Here is a 20,235-nt window from a genome sequence, read left to right as displayed (position 1 = left end):
AACTTAATAACTGTTATGTACCATGCAACCAATAAATGCTGATACATTTGTTTATTAAATTTTATAAATAGCGTAAGGTTTTGATGATAGGTAAGTTAGCCATTTATTGGTTACCACCCAGCTTTGTGCCAACTAGAATGAAAAGAGAAATACCTCTCCTTGGTGTGTGAATTACTGCTGCCCACATTTGGGACAATGTTCCCACCATTATCACAGGTAGTTCAAAGAGACTTAAATATGGAGGTAGTTCAGGGGAGACTGAAATGCTTCTTGTGCATATTTTCAAGTGTTTCCAGCATTCAATGACTAGAATTTGTACTTAGTTCAGTGTCATGTTTGCTGTATTAACTTAACTTTTACTCATGTTCACTGAGACATGGTCAGGTTTTATATTAATTTTCTTTTCTGCTGATAAATTCTTAAAAAGTATGTCTTTTGGCTGCAGTGAAAAGCAAAGATAGTCCAGAAAGAGCTTTGATATATAGTCTTGTTTAAGTTTGTGAAAATGTATTATTTAGAAATAATGTGATTGTCTCTAATATAAATGTTACAATAGGAATTTACAAATGGGACAGAGTGCTACTTTTAATATGTTCATTTTCACAACTCTCATTTTGACTTAGGGATATAGGATAAAACACTCAAGAATCATATATCACATTCTATTTCCCCTTTCCATATACATTACTCCTAACTTTATTGTATTATTTTTTTCCCAGTTACAGTCAAACATATGCAGAGAATTAGTCCATTGTTTTTCTTTTCATAGTCTAAAAATTCTTTCCTTTATTCATATGCTATTTAATTACTTAGAAACTGACTGGGCATTAGATGTTTGAAGCCACTAAACAAATCAATGCTCATTAATAAACAGAGAAAATATAATTGTTTCATTTCAATTAATTGATCCTAGTTACTCATGAGCATTATCTCTTTAGAGAAAGACTATTGTTTGATGTGCAAGGCTTCCCAGTATTATCCATCGTTACACACTCAGATTAACAGATCAACTCCAGTCAAATTGAGACATTAATAAAGTTCACAATACTGTCATAAATTATAAGCTTTACTAATAAATGAAATTGTCACTTGAGATTCATCATAAGAATATATTTTCTGTTGGGCTAAATAAAACACACACACACAAATACACACACACATCATTTAAAGAACTATATTAGAACAGAATGATGTCTGTCTTACTATTCCTGTCAAAAATATTTCATTTCAAAAACATGATTTTGTTGCTTACTACAATATTCTCCTACTGGTAAAGGTGCAAACATCCTATTATAAACAAATTCAGGAACATAAAGAACTGCATAATATAAGAAGTCCTACAGCAATGAAATAATTGTAATTAACTTTTAGCACCATTAGTTATATCATTTCCACACCTTAAGACTGAAGTGTGATTTATTTGCTATTTTATTAGATGATATCAAAAGCATCCTAATTTTGTAATTTATATTATTTCCTGTGCAATTAAAAGTTTAAAAAAGTATAAATGCATTCTAAATAGAATATGATGTGTTTACATTGTAAGAGTTTATTTTGTTGGCACAAAATGACCTTGCTAATAGAGCTGAACAAAAATGTACAATAGGAGCACTTCAGAATGTCAGAATGCAATCCTGTTTCCAGTCAGAAAGAGAAGCTCACTTCTGGGCAGCAGGGAGTCCTAGCTGATGCAGAACCAAGAGCTTAAAGGTAAGTCCTTGACTGCTGCAGGCTTAACACTTTGCTTCTGCTTTCCACAGCAGGTGGCCGGAAGACATAGCCTGATATAGTGAGACACATGATTATAACCTATTTGCTTAGGGTGTCTGTCTGGTAAGTAAAACTTCCCAAATTTTGACAGTAATGATACAGTTCCACAGGACAGGCATTTTGGTTGGTGAATCATGGATACAGTGACAGTGAATTTTTCATGTACTATAGCTTGCCTGCACAAGCATAGATATAACCAAACATGAAAAATTCTATGCAAGTGACCTTGCTGATAGTGAAATGCTTATTTTCTGAAAGTAATTAGTGAGTGTCGTGACAGGATATACCAGCAGGAAAAATATGTATAAAAATCTTTGTATCTATATCAGAGACATGGATTATTAAAACTGCTTATAGACATTATACATCCACTCCTATATTTTCATATAAATGCAGAATTGAGTGCCACTGAAGAAAAATCCCTTCCATCTGAAAGCAGCCTTCATTTCTCTATGTGCAATGGAATGCATTTTCAGTGCAGTTCCAAATACCTGTATAGATATTCCAAATACCTGACTAGAAATACATCTTATTCCAACTGCCTCAGAAAAAAACAACATCCAAAGCAGAGCTTTTCAATCTTTTCAATCATGAAGGAAAACATTCAGTGCAGCTCCAAGTTCATAGAATCATGTTGAACACAAATTTTAGATTATCAGCTGTCTTGAAAATATTTGCCATAAGCATGTGCAATTAATTTACATTTGATTGGATCCTGTGGAAGCTGTGTGTTTTTTCAGTACAATACTGGTTATTAAGAAAAAAATATGTTCACAGTCCTGTTTCTCTCTACACAACTGGAATAAACAAGCAGAGAAGCCTGACAATCTGAAGCAAGAAAATTCCTTTTCTTCTGAATGAGTCCTGTGTTCCAAAGCACTCTGTTCTCATAATTTTGAAATACCCTGTGTTTATCCTTTCCTTTCAGTCCACGATATAGCCTGCTACCTTTTCCCTCTGCCCCCTCCCTTTGCAGCTCTGTCCGTAGAACCAGCTGTCATCCAGGGCTGCCCGCATTAAGGAACCACTGAAGAGCCATCCCGTGATGGGACATCATCTACAGTCATGGTTCAATTAAGTGAAAGGTCTTCTTAAGGATTAATTTGTGCTTAGAGACACTGATCTTCATTTCTTCTTTAATAGTCAATGAAGAGAGACAAGGGCTTCTCAGCTGCTAATTTAGTCTATAAAGTTGGATTCTTACAGAGGGTGATTCAAAGAAGGATCCTGCCTTTTTCATTTATACAAGGGACTGGACTTTGTTAGCACTATTGAGATATTCCCTGAAGACTTGCCTTTTAACAAAAGTGAAGACACAGTAAAATATGTACAACTTGTCAAAAATCTTCCCTGGATTCCAGTCTTTATGCACACTTGAAGCATTTCTCTCTTCACCTCTTGTTCTGTGAGGTATTACCTCCAGGTCCAACAGTAAAAGTTGCTTGTATTATCTCTCTACATATTAATTCTTCTGGCACAAAAAAGGGTCAACTTTTCAATTGAGAGAATAATTCAAATTTAGAGCAATTAAGGGAAAAATCATTTAAGGGAGAAAAAGAACCAGTTTATACTGGAAAACTATCAACCATCTTAGCCCACTCCTTTCTCTCTTGCATTGGCAAAAGGATTTTCATGCTAACCATGTAAGTAAGCTTGTATTACTAAACCATCTTGGGTTCATCTCCTTGTCAAAGTTGTTAATCTTCTTTCTCTTTTTTTTTCTTTTTCTTTTTAATTTTTTTGGGTCAAGTCTAAAAACAGAGTACTTAGATACAATTTCTCATTAGAAATTACTTCAGAGTCAAAACTTATGGTTTTAGTTCAAACCAGATGCAAATTCTTTAGCCTCGAAGTACTTTGCCACATCTTTTTTTAAATTTCTTGTCTTTCCAATAATCAGAGGAATACAGTATTTTTACAAATGTCAGAAGTTTATAACATTCTGCCTCTACAATTGATAAAAATACATAACTCTTTTTACTCTAAAAATAAATAGTGCTTTTAAAAGATCAAATTATATTAGATTATTTGTAAGTTTTAGTCTGGTTGTACCATTTGAATCACTTAGACTAAAAGCTGATGCAGTATAGACAGTTAAGAATTAAAGATACAGAGAGCTAAAAGTTTTAATTTCAAGGAAACATATTGGTCACTTCAAAATAAGGCACAGATTTTTCAGAAGTGATTAACATTTATTTTAAATGTACATAATGCTTTTTAGAAATAGTTCACCATATTTCAAGGTCAACAGATTCACTTCAGAAAATAAGGATTCTTTTAGAGTTGTTAGCCTGTGCACCTCTCTTGTAAGTACCTGTTATGCACAGCATGAAGAAAATGACACTTTTTTATTATCATGTTGTTTTTTAGATAGCAAGGTTATAAGTTCAAAGGTGCTCTAAGCAAACAGCATGTCAACTCCTCTCTCTGCCAGCAGAGACTGTATAAATGAAGATTAAAGTAAAAATAGATAATCTAAAGTTCCACTAGAGAAGTCCATTGAAAAGTTTGTGTCTGAAAGAAAGAAGCACACACAATATACCAGTCTCATGTAACTGGCATGTCACACCAACATAGATTTTAAACAAGTACTTTATGAATATTATAGTTTAATTAAATTACTAGGGTTTTTTTGCTTTAAGAAAAAATGCTTTCCATCGAAACAAAGCTGAGTAATTCAATAATTAGTTGTTCATTGGAACAATGTTTTGGTGGAAATAGAACCAACTCCAAGATTTTGACTCAACCTTTAATCTTTAGTTAATCACTAAATTAAAAAGTAAAGATTAAGCTATTCTTCTTCTGAAGAAGTAACCACCCAAAGGAAATAATCTCTTTGAAAGCTCTAGTATAGTCCTGTCACCATCACCAAGCATCAGTAGAAATTTTAGAAGGGAAATGGGTTAGATAATTTAAAAGAAAAAATAGTAACATTTATTTTAGGAGTCATTCATGGTGGGAAAAAATATGGGTCAGGTTAAAACTATATGGAAAATGAATGTTAAAAGAGTAAAATTTTAGGATTAAGCCAAGGATTGAAGAAGTTTTAAAATCTGAAAGAGAAAATATTTCAGATTATATCTACAATCTCATCTTTCCTATATATATGCTCATACAAAATTGTTGATTTCTAAGTTAGCAAAGACAGGAAAACCTTTCAGTTTTCTATGAAATTGTATTTGCATATTAAGAAAACAATTGTGGGTTTTATTTTTGTTTTCTTGTGGGTTTATGTAGAGTTTGGTACTGTGGGTTGTTTGGGTTTTTTTTGGTGCTTTTTCATAGTTTGTAAAATATTTTTAGTAAATAAGGGGGTTACAGATTATGAATTTTACATTCTACAGATGGCATCATCTGACTATTAATTGTCTTTGAAAGGAAGAAATCAACATACATTGTTTTCAGCACTATGACAAAATGTTAATAAAAATGTAAGAGAAAAATTGGGAAAATTTACAAATATCAAAATAATCAGTAAAGGTGAAATCTGTCTCACTAAGCTGTAACACCCTGAAAATGGGGGTTTATATATTTTAAACTGTATATGAAAGTTTAACTTCGCAAGTGAGGCACAGAGAGATAATAAAAAAAATCTAGTAATTTAATTAAACATCCACATTATTATTATCTTGCCTTTAGGTAATTTCTAGACAAAACCAAATAAAGTTTAAAATGTATCCTACCTAGTGTATCTGGAAGTCATTGAATCAGGACAATTTTCATGCTGTTATGAATATATTTGTTCTGCTTTTAATAAATATAAAGGAAGAACAATTTCAGGGCTTTGGATGTCAGGTGCTCACCAAAGAAGCTCTATCACTCCCCTTCTCAACTAGAAAAGGGAAAGAAAACAACACAGAGCCCGTGGATTGAGATAAGGACAAGGAGAGATCACTCATCAATTACTGTCACAGGCAAAGAAGACTTTACTTGGAGAAATTAGTTTCATTTACTGTCAATTAAATCAGAGTATGATAATGAAATGGGCTGCTGGGGCATAGCTGCTTCACCATGGTCTGCACCACGGGCTGTGGGGGAATTGGCTCAGGTACCTGGAGAACCTCCTGCCCAACCTCTTTCTCTGACATTGGTCTGCAGGCCCGTTGCTCTCACATGTTCTCACTCCTTTGGCTGAATTGCACAGGGTTTTTTCTCCTTCTTAGATGTGTCATCCCAGCATCACTCATGGACTCGGTCTTAGCCAGCAGTGGGTCTGTCTTGGAGCTGGTTAGCATTGGTTATGTCAAACATAGGGGAAGCTTCAAGCAGCTTCCCACAAAAGCCATCCTGCTACCAAAACCCTGCCACAAACCCCAAATACATCCCACCCTTTGACTCTGCTTTGTCTCAAATTCCTCATGTCCTTGTTTGTGAGCCAACAAGGACTGTGCTATGTTGATTGTGGCTGGACCACTAACATGTGCTGTCATTGCCTTCCTCATCAGGGTGAGAAAATAACATGGGAAAAATCTCATGGTTCACGATAAAGGCAGATAATAAAATAAAAAAAAATAATATTAAAAAAAAAAAGGCTGTGTGTGGAAGCAAAGAAAACACAAATGATTTCTTCTCTACTTCCCAACAGCAGGTAATGTCCATCCACTTCCCTGGAAGTAGGGCTGCAGTGCACATAACATTTGTCCTGGAAATCAATTGTCATATTAGCAAATGCCACTCCACTGCCTCCCAATTCTCCTAGGCTTCATTGCTGAGCAGACACCATATGTTAAAGAATAACTCTTTGGCCAGCCTGGATCTGACATCCTGGCTGCGTCCCCTCCTAAGATCTTGCTTCCTCCCAGCTTCCTGGAGAGAGAGAAAGGTTGGAGATACAGCCTTGATGTTGTGCAAGCTCTGCTCAGCCAAAGCCAAAACACTGGTGTGTGTTGCCAACACCTTTCCAGCTACCACTCCAAAGCACAGCAGGATGTGGGCTGCTATGGGGAAAATTAACGCCATCTGTCAGACCAAATACAGCAGGCAAAAGACAAATTGAAAAAGTAGTATTTACATTTTACTGAAGAGTTATTCTCGGTGGCTTCATAGCCTAACAGGAAGTGGCTTAGACAATTCAAAAGACATAAATAACGTCTTTTATTTTTAGAGTATAAACACCCACTGTATTTATAGTCATTCTATTTTCTGAAATACATTTTCAGTCGTTCTATTGAGGCTGTTGGTTCATATATATTTCTTAGGTTAATGCAATAAATTTGCACTAATTTCCGTTTTCCAGCCAGATGTCTCCACCAGACTATGGAATCCTTAAAAAGTTTCTCATAGTTGACTTCAAAGCCTGAGGTAATTGCTTTATCACAGCAGGTTAGGAAATCCATGTCTGACACAGAGGTTGAGTCCTGAAAATAGTACAGGCATACAGGCTTATGTTTTATGCATATTTTGAAGACAAATTAGCTTGTTTCAGGAATTTTGATCTCAAAAGATTTAGCTCTTGAAAATATGGATGTTCCTTTATCACTCATTCCAACTGATGCTTCTGTTAAACATTTCATTTTATCAGAAACTCTCTTGCAAGAATCCTACTTAGAAGCATCAGTGCAAAGAATATGAGAATAGTGGACAATCTTCTGGGGACAAAAGAATAAGAAATAGTAAAGGAAATTTTACTGTTTTGTTTGGTGAGTCTGCTCACATCCATTGAACTGGATACATCCCAGAAATTTTGAGACTCCTTTTATCTATCAAAAAAAGCCCTCCACAACTTAAGACATTTGCGAAGTCCCACTCCAAAATGATCCTTTGTAACTGGAGGCAGGTTTACCAGGTCTCTAGAACCCTCCTTTCTCATAAAAGCCTGAGAGCACATAAATAAATTAATTAGGCAAAGACCCTTGAGCAATGTATCAATCCTCAGCTGGAGAATCATTCTCAGCCACCATTCTTCTTTTACCCATACGATATTGTCACATCTCAAAGCAATTGCTCTGTGCCTGATGGGCATTAAAAACAAAAGTACAATTATGTTAAAGAAAATATTACAAAAGAAACTTTAAGGCAAGAAAATGCAAAAGTAGATAATTCTTGAAGTACTTCCTGAAGTTCCTCAGTGTCTCTTAGCTAATTTAGGAATGTGTGCTGTCTCTCATTTTCTTTCTAACATATTTAAGGTGAAGTATCCAACTTGCTGTTACAAGAATTTGATTCCTACTTCCCTGTTACTGGGATTCTGGACAATCCTACTCAGTGTCTTTATTTTTTAAGCTGTGCCTTCTAGCTCTTTTCACCAGCATTTCCTGATTTACATTTCCTGCAGTAGCGTCTGATTTGTTTACAATCTTCTCAAAGGTTTTAGGCTGTTTTCTCACTCTTATCTTTCTAAAGACATGTTTGTGAAACAGCATTGCTGATGTCTCAAAAACCAGCAATTTTTTAATCACCATAGAAGACTTCAATATTAATTTTTGCTGTAAGTGCTGCATAAAGACCTATCATCATTCAACAGATGGTGAATTGGGAACAGTATCATTACAGAAGTATTTAACTTCCGAAACACAGTGTTGGAGAACAAATGGAACTGATAATGGTATTAATATTGAATAGCCTTGGCTATTCAGATTTCTGACAGCTGACAGATTTCATTGCTAAGTCATTAGAAATCAACAGTTTATACTGATCTGGATATCCTTGTAAGGATTTAATAGAGAATAACCTTTAAAAAGTCAATTTAAATTAATTATATAAATAAAAGAAGAGGTTCTGTAAATGTTACCAAAATGTCTTTGGTTTGCAGTGGTCAGTTTTGAGCTAATTTAGGGAATTAGTGATGCTAATGGAGGAACTAAGCATATCGATTCACAGACATTCTGGGACTCCTGCACATTCAAAAAAATTATCAGAGTCCTGGAAAAAAAATTGTGGAAAGGCATTATGGCCTCTTCTCACTGAAAAGTCAACTGTAAGGCTGTCAGGGGTACACTTGGAAGGAGGAAGGAAGAAAACATCAGGTAGGAAAAAAAGGTAGTACACGTAGGTATAAATTTTCTGCTGCAAGTCCAAGTTAGACTGCTTCAAACAGAATAAGAACAAAACCCCAAGGCCATTTTAGTTTTATAAATAAACATGAATTAAAAACAAACAAACAAAACTAAACAACACCCAACAAAACAGACTTAACTCAGCTTGAAAGACGTACCTCATACACCAGAAGCAGTCCAACTGCATTAGCACTGCACTCAACCAAAGCCCATATATTGGCCCCCTGCACTTGCTCTTAGGCAGACAGCATAAAACATGTGTGGAACAGCACATGGAAATGTGAGTGTCCATGAACAAAGTCAAAGCCAAAGATGCAATGTCTAAAGTTAGAAACACTTGATCATTTTTGTCATGGGACCCTAAAAATCAGGTATCTATAAGATAACAAAAATTATTTGGCAACAGATAACTTACATTGATCTACAGAGTTAGAAGAGGAAGTAGCAAAAATAGTTTTAAAAATTTAAAAAGAAAAATTACCTATCCCAAACAAAAGCAAACAAACTAAACAACCAAGAAAACAAATCAAAAGTCCTAATCCCAAAATCCCTACAAACACCCTGTTCAAGAGCAGGCCTATTCAATGGACTTATGTAGCATGCAGGAAATAGAGAAGTCTCAATAAAATCATCCAGATGATGATTATTTTCAACAATGAGCATTAGTGCATCTGCTGTACATGTTTTGATCTTAGTTGCTACTAATGTTAACTATATTTCTTAACTCCATTTATTTTACTCCATTTTTTATGAAAGCAAGATAATAAGGGAAAAGTAGAAAGATATAGACATATAAAACTTAAATCTGAATTTAGACATGAAGATTCTGGAAAGACACATCTTCTCTGTTAACTTGTAGAAATGGGACAGCTGCATCTTCTTTGATTGTATTCAAACCTCAGTAATTTTCAAAGATTTTTGTCTTGACCAGTATATTTAAGTAAGATACTTCCTGGACACAGTCCAAACTCAGCATGCATTATACAGAGATTAATGGTTTTCATTTGTATCTACTGTCATCCACTGTTTTTCAAGGAAGTAAATAATTACAGATACCCAAGTAAAAGAAGAGATTAAATAATCCCTAAACTTTTTTATTGTAGAAAAGCAACTTCTCGGGTCATAAAAATAAATTAAAGAGATCAACAAAAATTAGGAATATTGGTCACACGGATTATATTTTTAAAAGTTACAATGCCAAAAATTCTCATTCCTATTTAAATCAGATTGCACTCATTAGAGTCTAATCATTGGCTGTACTTGTATGAAGGAAAAGAAGAATTCAAGTATTAATCAAATGAAATAAATATCCCCATCATTTCCTAATTGTACTTCCACATTAGTATTATCTTGCTTTTAGGTAGTTTCTAGAGAAAACCAAAAAAAGTTTAAAGTACCAAACAGGAAAAAATACATAACATTCTATAAATTAAAATAAAAAGTAGCATTTTCTATATAACCCTGATATTCATATACTTTGGATTATACAACAGAGACACATCTCATAGGTAACAGGGGCATTGCAGAAATGGGTACAGCAGTGAATCATAATGGGAAGTTTCTCTGTTCTCAATCCTGTCCCTACTATGTGTGCACTTGGTGTGGACCTCTGAGTCTCCTGTGTGTCCTGAACATTCAAACCCAGATCTCTCAAAGCACCCCAGGACACTGGAGTAAAATTACTGCTAAAAGTAAAATATGAGGGACTAAGAAGTTTCTAGATGTTGTGGGAGACATACTGTGGACACAAATTTTCTAGTTCCTTGTGATTGAATGTTTATCTATTTATTTCTTCATAAAAGCACACTTAGAACAACATGAACCTATGTGTTAAATGTACACCTTAACTGTAAAAAAACCCCAAACCAAACCAACAAAGAGACTGAATGCTTTGTTCAGGATACCATGTTCATAATGGATAATAATGGTATTCACAAAGTTGAGTAATTATATATAGAATATTTGTCAAAGTTTTAAAATAATGTAATGTTTTCTTTTTATACTGTTCTAGGGAAATAATATACTGCTCCAGGATACATTGCATGCTTTAAAAATGTAATGAAACCTTCATAAACATTGTCTACTCAGCTGATTTGGCTTCAAATAATTTCAGAGAAATATGGAATAATTTACAGTATCAACCCCTGTGTGAGCTGAATGCTAGTGCATAGGAGAGACAAGTACTTCAATGAAAATTTTTTTCATACAAAATAAAATTAATGTTAACAATATGACATAGAGGAGATGATGAAGCATTGTATAATTCCGGGTAAAGGATTTTTCCAAAATAGTACACCAACAAAGTCCATGCAACCATCACTGAGATTCACCAGATTTCCTAAAATCAATTATTTTCATAAAATCAATTATTTTAGTTTCCTATATTCTAATTTCTGTATTATTACCTAAGAATGTGAGGTTCTAACCAAAAAGAGGCAAAAAACCATGAAATTAAAAAATTAATTTAGTTAAAAGCTTTAATACATAAATCAAGAGGACTGAAGGCAAAAGCAGAATAACAGAGCTGCTTTCACCTTGTCATTCAGAATGATTTTTGAATGCCAGAGGATATCACGATACCAACAACAGTTGTTATATTCTGAGGTGGGAAAACAAGTATAGATCTTTAATAAAGGGTAAAAAGAAAAAGTAGTTCCGATAAATCATTAGGGAGATAAAAGGTGATCTGCAGTTTTGGACAAGTGATTTAGCTACCTGCCAGGTTGTCCACTGAGCACTCTTCATTTCATTGTTCAGCAGCTGCATTTAAGTATTTGCCCTTCTTCAAGTGCGCAAGGAAAACTTCCCCACCCAGGAGAGGAGTGGTGAGAGCAGAAGCAGTGGCTCCTGTGAATGCTCCTGCCTCTGCTCCCTGCATTAGTGCCAAATCCAGAAAGAGGTGGAGAGAGCAGTGAGCTGTTGCTGGGGAGCAAAGTGCCCAGCCATATGTGTGCAAAAAGAGCAGAGCAGGACCACTGATCGTTCTCATGGTCAGACAAGCCCTGCAGTCACTGTGATGTCTGCAGGAGCGCAGTCTGAAGTGGACACACGCAGCTGAGCCAGCAGGTTTGCATGGCCAGATCAATGACATAGCTCAGGCAAAGGCCATGACTGTGGGTCTGAGCAGAGGGGCAGCTTCAGTGCTGTGGGGTAGAGGTTTCCAGCAAGGCCTCCACGAGGTCCTTCTGCCACCCAGAGTCCTCTCCCAGAGATTTTTTGAAATATTAGGCAGCTGCACCACATCAGCACTGTCTTTGAGCACAGTCAGTCTGGCCTCTAGAAGGGAAGGGAGCTATAGAGCCCCTGTGCAAATTCATCCCTGTGAGGCCAACCTTGGCCTTTTCCCAGTAAGGCCATTAAGAAATGATGGCTCATGGTCATGTCAGGGGCAATGAACTCAGGGTAGCACTAAAGGACAGGAAGGGCACTTGACTACAGTAAGTAGGCAGTACTTACCTTCTGCCCTCATTCTATGAAATATCTAAGAAAAGGCAAGCAAAGAATCCAGAAAAAAACCCCACCTAAAAATTTTAGATAAAAAAATGCTATGACCACACTCAAAAACCAAGAGAAATGATATTTTATAATAGGATCTAGACACGTCAAGCAAGAATTCAGGCTCTCTGATATATTCATTTTACCTAGTTGAATCTACAGGCTGGTTGAAAAGTATTATAAATCCCACATAACTACTGAGATACTTCACAATATATAAATATAAGCAATTCAAAATTATAATTTGTATTGGCAAATAAAACAGCTGAAATAATGCTATCGAACCAGATATTCAGCTTTGTGCTTAAATTTTAAGTCAGCAGTGTTTGTCTAGCTACCTAAGATAAGACCCCCATCTATTAGGTCCAAATTTGCTATTAGGATCACCTTTGCTAATTAAATCTACCTTTGGTATTAGAAATGTAAAAATACTGCAGTGTTTTTCCAGTAAATTCTCAAACAGCTGCTAAATTTTACTGGTCTTCATGTTACGCACCTATTAATTTCTAAACCTACTATTTTGCAATTGTTTCCAGGTGTTTGTTTTATTGTTGATTAATAACAGTTTTTGCTGTTGTGAAGAGTGTTAATTACTCTCCTGAACCTTTCTGTAAGGCAGATAATAGAGATCATGGAATAGTTTAATTACAGGCTATTGTTGCAGGTATAAATGGTTCGTTTCAGAAGAGCTAAGTGAGCAATAAATTTAATTCAGTACAGAACTGGGACATCAAGATCAAATACTGAATTTTTGTAATAAAGAATTTTTTTGTTGTTGTTCTGAGGAGTTATAATTTTTGGAAGAAGTTAATTATAATTATTTAATCCATAATGCATCTCATCACCCTCCAACTAACATTTACAAGAAAAACTTTGTTCTCAGTTGTCCTTGTGCAAGTAGAGTTGCACAGGCTTATTTGGTTATAGTTTGATACATAATTTTTATCTCTAATTTTCAAAGGTGTGTACTTTTTTTTCTTCAGATGTATACATTTTTTACTGCAGAAATAATATTTTCATGTTTTTCCATGAAGTGGCTAATGCATATACTTACACAAGACCCTGCTACACATTGCCCTGCATATTTGAATGAAATCTGTAGGGGAGAAAAAAAGTGTTTAATGTAAAATGCTCATAAAATTTGTTTTATGTTAATTCTTTTAAATGTATGAAATTTTAAAGGATTTTAGCTCTTAAATCTTGTCTTGATACTACAGTTATTCAAATATTTTATGTGCATGATAAAGCAGCAGCTAGGGATTGCTTCAGGTGCTTTAAGGTATGTAATTTTTATAATCAGGGAGCATGATGCCCAGCCTATTGTTGCCACTCCAGAGGCACATCCCTGCACACATCCTCTACCTTTATATTTGTCTGCCAACTCTGTGAAAATGTTTCACGTAGCCTCAAGTGATGGCAGTTGTCAATGTTTAGATATATTGAAAGAGATTCAGGTTCCTGAAAAATATTAATTTCAAAGTGATACTGCATGGCATTCCAAGAAACAAATGGGAAACCTTTATAAAGGTTTCCTTTTTCCTTTTCCTTTATAAAACCTTTATAAAGGAAACCTTTATAATAGCTGCTAAGCTATTTATTGCCTGAAATAATGCAGGCAAAAATCTATTACATAGATCATCAGGATCACATTTTTAGATTATGTGTAGAAATTCCAGTTGCTGGAGCAAAAGGTTACAAACAATGTTTCCAACACTAGTGGAATGAGAACAATACTCTGTCAGGATGAAAATAAATCATAACCCCATAGTTAACTCTAGAAATGAAATAATTCTTTAAGTAATTGTTATAAGAAATGAGAGACAGAGTATTGAAAGTGAATTGTGAAATATTAATGTTGCAATTCAAGAAAATACTGACTGACTATCTCATGTACAGAGATTGTAACAAGGACACCATCCAGACAACCATGATTAGAAGATACAAATCAAAACACTTGTGCAAGTCTGGCATTGTGACTGGTTGGAACAGAGCGATAACAGTCTAACAAGGTCTATTTAATGTAATATAAAATATGCTGATGGAATGGTGATCTTACATAAAAGGCAGATTAAAAAGAAACAATCTACATATTCTTGAGAAATTACTGAAACATAATTTAAAATCTGCTTGATTGTATTCATAGGGAAGCTATTAGATGAGGTTTTCTTTTCAAATTCTTACTGCACAGTATGGAAACCACGCTTGCACTAACAGTCCTTGATTTTCAAGATTCTCCTTAATATGGCACATTAGGGAACCAAGAGCAATGTCCATCCGCAGAACTGACATTTCTACTTTCTAGGAAGAAATTGCATTCAGCAATACTATCACATTATGGCATAACATTGTCATTGTAGCCAATAGAGGTGTCAAGTATCTCAGATGAATTGACTTCAGTCCAAGCTTCTAGGGCTTTAAAGACAAGCTTACAAGAGGTAATACCCAGTGTTATGAACACCTCAGCTAGCTCTAAATGCTACAATGTGACTGCACAGTGCAGTACCATACTCTGAATGCAGATTTATGCTACGTTAGACCTTGGAAGCAACATAAGTACAATAAGATAACCCCTGGCAGGCACAGGCACATCACAAAGGTGCCTCCAGTTTCAGAACTAGCTGGGACACAGCCTCTGCCTGGCTTGTGCTGTGCAAATATAAATTATGCATTCTCATGTGAGGAGCTCTTCAGAAGTGCACTTTTGTTCAGCTCTGAGGACGAATAATGTGCAGTATATATTCTTTGTGCTCAGGTGCTTTAAAGCTGTAGCAGGAGTTTCCACAGACTTCAAACATCAGGAGCGGCTGACCTAGGGACATTCCCTTCATTTTTCCTTTTGTCCCCAGGTTCTAAAATGACCTTGTTATCTTTTTCTGTAATTTCAAATCTGGACCTGAAATGTAGGCCACAACTTAGTGTAAATCTTGGTGTGCTTTAGATTTTATTGATGTTAAAATCATTGATAAACCTAATGAAAAGAAAGCACCTATACATCCCTGAAGAAAGATTTGAACTTTGCAAGTACTAAGCATGTACTAATTTAAGAGTGTTGATAAGCATTCCATAATTATATATTAACATTAAAAACAGTATTATCTAAACTACTACACTATTTACGTATAGAGAACTAAAAAAGCCCCATTTTTTGTCTAGAAATACAACATGAAACAATATAAGAGAAGTTACAGATTGAATATTTGCAGCAGTAAAATAAAAAACTTGACTAAAGGCTTTTATTTATATATTGTATTCAAGACTATACTTTCTTTTTGTTAAAGGCAATAATTTCTTGATTACAATATATTTGTTTAACTGGATGAATAATACAGTTAAGTGCCTCATTAAATGACGGTCTATTGTATATTCTATCAGCCAATGGTGAGATTAATTTATCTAACTAGACACATTCATGAGGAATCTGTCACTAGGTGATGATTTAGACCTCAAAGGTTTGGTATTTAGACTATCATCCTTAGGCCAGGGAGAGATCAGGTAGCTTCCTCTGGAAAATGCTGCAAATGCTTCAGCTCAGGAAGGATCTTCCACACCCAACAGAAAGGGCTGGTTTATCCCAGATTAAGTATAAGAGTGGTGAAGCATTGGAACAGATTTCCCAGAGAAGGTGTGGATGCCCCATCCCTGGCAGTGATCAAGGCCAGGTCGTATCGGGCTTTGAGCAACTTAGTCTTGTGGAAGGTGTCCCTAACCATGGTAGGGGTATTACAGTAGAGGATCTTAATGTTCCTTCCAACCCAATCTGTTCTATTTTCATTTGAGGTAAGTCTAGTCTAGCCTAGTCTATTCTCTACTATTCATGCTCTAGAGAATGAATAACTGTCAGAAGATCCTCAAGAGAATAACAATGACTTTAACAACTACTCAGACAATAAGTGTGCAGTCTAGAAGAAAATACACAAAGAAGGAAACACTCAAGCCAGAAAATCTGTTACTTACTACCCATGCGATACATTCAAGTTCATAAGTTCAACCACCTAATTGCAGTAATTAAGTGTATATGAAATGCAGATAAAACAGACATGCCAAGTTAAATAAATACAAACAGTTAATACAAAGAACCTGAAGTCAAAGGCAAACATGCAGAAAATTGAAAATCTGAGTGAATGCTATGAATAAAGCAATGCCTTTTAATAGAACCATTAAATGTGAACTGTAATTGCAGACAATGAGGGCAAAATGCTTGAACTTTGCCAGAATTATTCCAGGGATATGTAAAGACTCAGAGAGCTCAGGCTGGGTAAAAGGTAATTCACCTGGAGTAGATTGCGACTGGCAAGCACAGACCCACTGACTCAGAAACCCACTGATTCACAAGAAGAGAAAAATTGAGCATGGGGATTAATTAGCAATAGAAGCGAGGGAATCATTCTGCCAATAGAATAAGAGAAATGTTTGGCCATTAATTTCTTTGTTTTCAAAAATGTATAAATAGTGAAAAGTTATTAGGACCACTGCCACCAGGAAGCCCAGGGTGAAGAATAGTCAACCATCTTCTGATGACCTCTGTCATTCCTCCTATCTCTGTCTTTCTCTCTGTCCATCCCCCACCCCTCCTACTTTTATATTTCTTTATATCTCTCTACCTCACATTTACTGTTAAATAAAATCCATACTATTAGCTTCAGCATGTGGCCTCATTTGCTCCTTAATTTGGGCAGAGGTATCTCTCAATTGCATCTTAGCAGGATACTTTACAGGTTTAAAAAACAAATGTAGCATACAAGAAGAAGCTGTTTATGAAGAAATTTTACTCTCTTTAATATATTGGTACCAGGCTGTATATCTGAGTATAATGGTAATTATAAACAAACACTTCACTAATTGATGAGCAAATTTTGTGGATCAGATCTTAGAGTATCTCTCAGATCTTAGAGTATCTCTAATGGAATCAGAATCTGTCACTTAAGAGAGTAGAACATTTTCCCAACAAAATTGTATTTTATGCTTACCCAAATTAGTCTAAAAATTAATCTAAATTTCAGCATCTCCAGGCATGATGTAGAGATACATATATATTTATATACACATCTTTACATATACTATATAGAAAATATAGAAATATGTAGTATGTCTGGGTCTCTGTGTACCTGTATGCATGTTATATAATGCACATTATTTGCCCATATTGTCATGTACCCAATAAAGTACATGCTTTTGGTAACTGAGAATATAGCAAGATAAAAAATATTACAGTTTTTTATATCATTTGTTATAATAATTTCTTATTGTTATTCATAATAAATTCAGCTTATACTACAGAGCACTGTTACTGACAAACTTCTTAGAGCAATGGCAACAGGCCCAGCTGTGTCCTATAGAAGGCAATGGAAAAAAGCTTACATTATATGGACAATTTCCTAAAAGCAACTTTCCAGTATATCAAGGTACAGAAAGGGGTATCTTGATAACCATATCACAGATTAATGTCACTACAGTCCCCAAACACTACTTAATTCTCCCCAAACTCCTTGACATCATCTTTGAATGGGAGTGACATGACCCTGTAATTTTATAGCCCCACAAAAAAATCATCTTGATACTTCTGTGGCTCACAAATCCTGCTCCTGCCATCTCAGCTTTTACTCTGGGCAGATGGAAGGGAGAAAGCATTCTTAGACATTTTAAGGTTGATTTCTTAGTCTTGCATCTCAGTTGAAATTACACTGAAAATTTTAATCAGTAGAACTTTCATAGCTGAGGGTGTGAAAAAAATCTCACTCCTTACTGGCACTGTTATGTTAGAAAAATACCTTATGCAGAGACATTTATGCTGACAGAGTCATTGTCATACTTAGTTTATGTCATTGAGAAGATTAGTGAGACTATGGTGGCAGAAAAGCACTTTCTGCTGCCATGCTCTACATGTACACTGGGGGCTCTGCTGACAAAGAACTTGATGTAACCAAACCAGTGATTGAAGGCATCAGCTCAGAGTTGCTGATATCTTTCCTCTGCTCACATTTGATGTACAGTCAGCACCATTTCAGTTTTAATCTGCTGTGGGTGCTGAAGAGTCTCACACAGCAAAGGTGAAGTATAGAAACTCACAGAATGTAAAAATTAAGACATGGTCTGAAACTAGCTTACCATCCTAAATACTGTTATTTTTAAATGATCTCTTCATTATCTTAATCTATGTCCAAGTCTTTGGACAATTTATGCATGATTGTCTCTATATAAAAAGCCAGGAAGATGAAAGAGAAACAAGATACTTTTAGGTCTCTAAAAACATGTTCGTAGTACATATTATTGAAAATGAAAGTTTTGGTTTTTTATATACTTTGGTCATAAGAAAATAAGGAATCTGATATATTTTATCTAAGGATTGAATTAGCAAAGGCATTATAGTACATCATTAGTAGCACCTGAAACACATTCTACTTTGATTACTGCCAGGACTTGGGGTTAGCACCTTCAGCACCTTCATTTATTTGTGTTGAAAACAAGCTCTCAAATTCTTGCACTCACACAACTTAGTTTCAAACTTCTGGCTTCCATCTCCATTTCTGCAATTTTCTTTTTACTTAAATGAAAATTATTAATGGGATTCAATATTTGGTCTCTCCAGACCTCTCAGGAAACTATGACAATTAGTAATCCACTGCAGTAAAAACACAACATTTTTTGCTTTTGACAATCCATTAGAAGAAAACTTTTTCAAGAAACTGATTAACTTAAATACTTTCTGCTTGACATATAACAATCATCTGCATCTCTAACAAGGATACAGTTGAAATGCCTAGGTAAACATTCCCTTTCTCTCCAAACTTTCATGTCTTCTTCCCCAGGAGTCTGATCCCATACAATTCTGCACAATTTTATTTTATTTTTTTTTATGTAAAACTTTGAAAAAAATCAAAGGAATCTATAGATATGACATATTTAATATTATATATATATATATATATATATATATATATATATATATATATATATATATATATATATAAAAATGTGATGATCTCCACAACTCAAAATCACTGTTAGTCCTACATTTATGGAATGAATTTAAGTATAGCAATTCTTCTGAACATTCATTTATGTTTGCATCAAAAAGGCTTTCATAGGGATTATATAATTTACTGAAATTAGTTCCTTTCAAACAAAGTATTAACCGTAGATTTGAATCTCTCAGGTATTTAAATCATCTCAAAATAAAGTTAGATGATGAAGCTTGAAGAAAACCACTCAAAAAACCACTCAAAGACCTCATATTAGAAGAGAACATTTTGGTTCTAAAGCTGCCCATATGTCCTGCTACTTCTTTTAAATTGGCTTGCAACTAACTTCTGTCTCAGAACAGCTGAGCAGTAGGGTCAGGGAAAGTTCAAGTCAAGGGAAATGAGCACTTACCAGTCCAAATGCTAGGTAGGTAGCTGTCGCAGTGCCTTCCCAAAGTCTCTGGCAGCCCAGTACCTTTGGCACTGCAAGCAGCAAGGGCCACGTTCACATGCCACTGCGGGCAAAAACTATGGTCTGTGGGTCCGAAGCCACCAGACAGGAAGAGGCGAGTGACGACAATGACAAAAGCAAGGAGTGGTCCTTTCGGGGGTATCCCTGTTCCAAGTTTTTTAGAAGTCTGAGGAGACAATCACGCCTCCAAAGGAAGATATGTCCCAAAAAGCACTGAGCACTGTGTGCACGGCCTTTTATATGGGGGAGGTAACCAGGGGCGGGAACAGCAGTCAACCAATGGGATAACAACTGGGAGGGGCAACCAACGTGACAAGCAGGGGAAACATCCAATGGGGTGAGAGGGAGAGAGGGGACCCCCCCCCCAAGGACCAGCCTATCAGCCGAGGCCCTGGGTAGAACTTTCTAGGTGAAAGGGAGGGGCCTCAGAGTAACGGACAGGCCCCAGGGCGGGGTCAGGGGAGTGATTCAGCATAACTGAACCAATGGGGTAGAGGGAGGGATGACTGGCAGACGGAGGGGGGAGGAGAAAAAGGGAGGCCGG

The 20,235-nt window shown here is 35.6% G+C and overlaps 1 long non-coding RNA gene across 1 annotated transcript in view; it reads right to left on the bottom strand.

Moving 5' to 3' along the window:
- Positions 1 to 19,994, bottom strand: part of LOC115495779 (uncharacterized) — a 28,637-nt gene extending 8,643 nt beyond the window's left edge. Inside the window, exon 1 of the long non-coding RNA XR_012056736.1 lies at positions 19,632 to 19,994. This is a non-coding gene — a long non-coding RNA (uncharacterized lncRNA). The remainder of the gene's footprint in view (positions 1 to 19,631) is intronic.
- Between the last annotated feature and the right edge of the window lie 241 nt (positions 19,995 to 20,235).

This window comes from Taeniopygia guttata, chromosome 1 (genome assembly GCF_048771995.1).
Source record: "Taeniopygia guttata chromosome 1, bTaeGut7.mat, whole genome shotgun sequence".
In the NCBI taxonomy this organism is placed as follows: domain Eukaryota; kingdom Metazoa; phylum Chordata; class Aves; order Passeriformes; family Estrildidae; genus Taeniopygia; species Taeniopygia guttata.
Note: the sequence above shows the minus strand (reverse complement) of the source record. Positions and strands in the feature narration are given on the sequence as shown.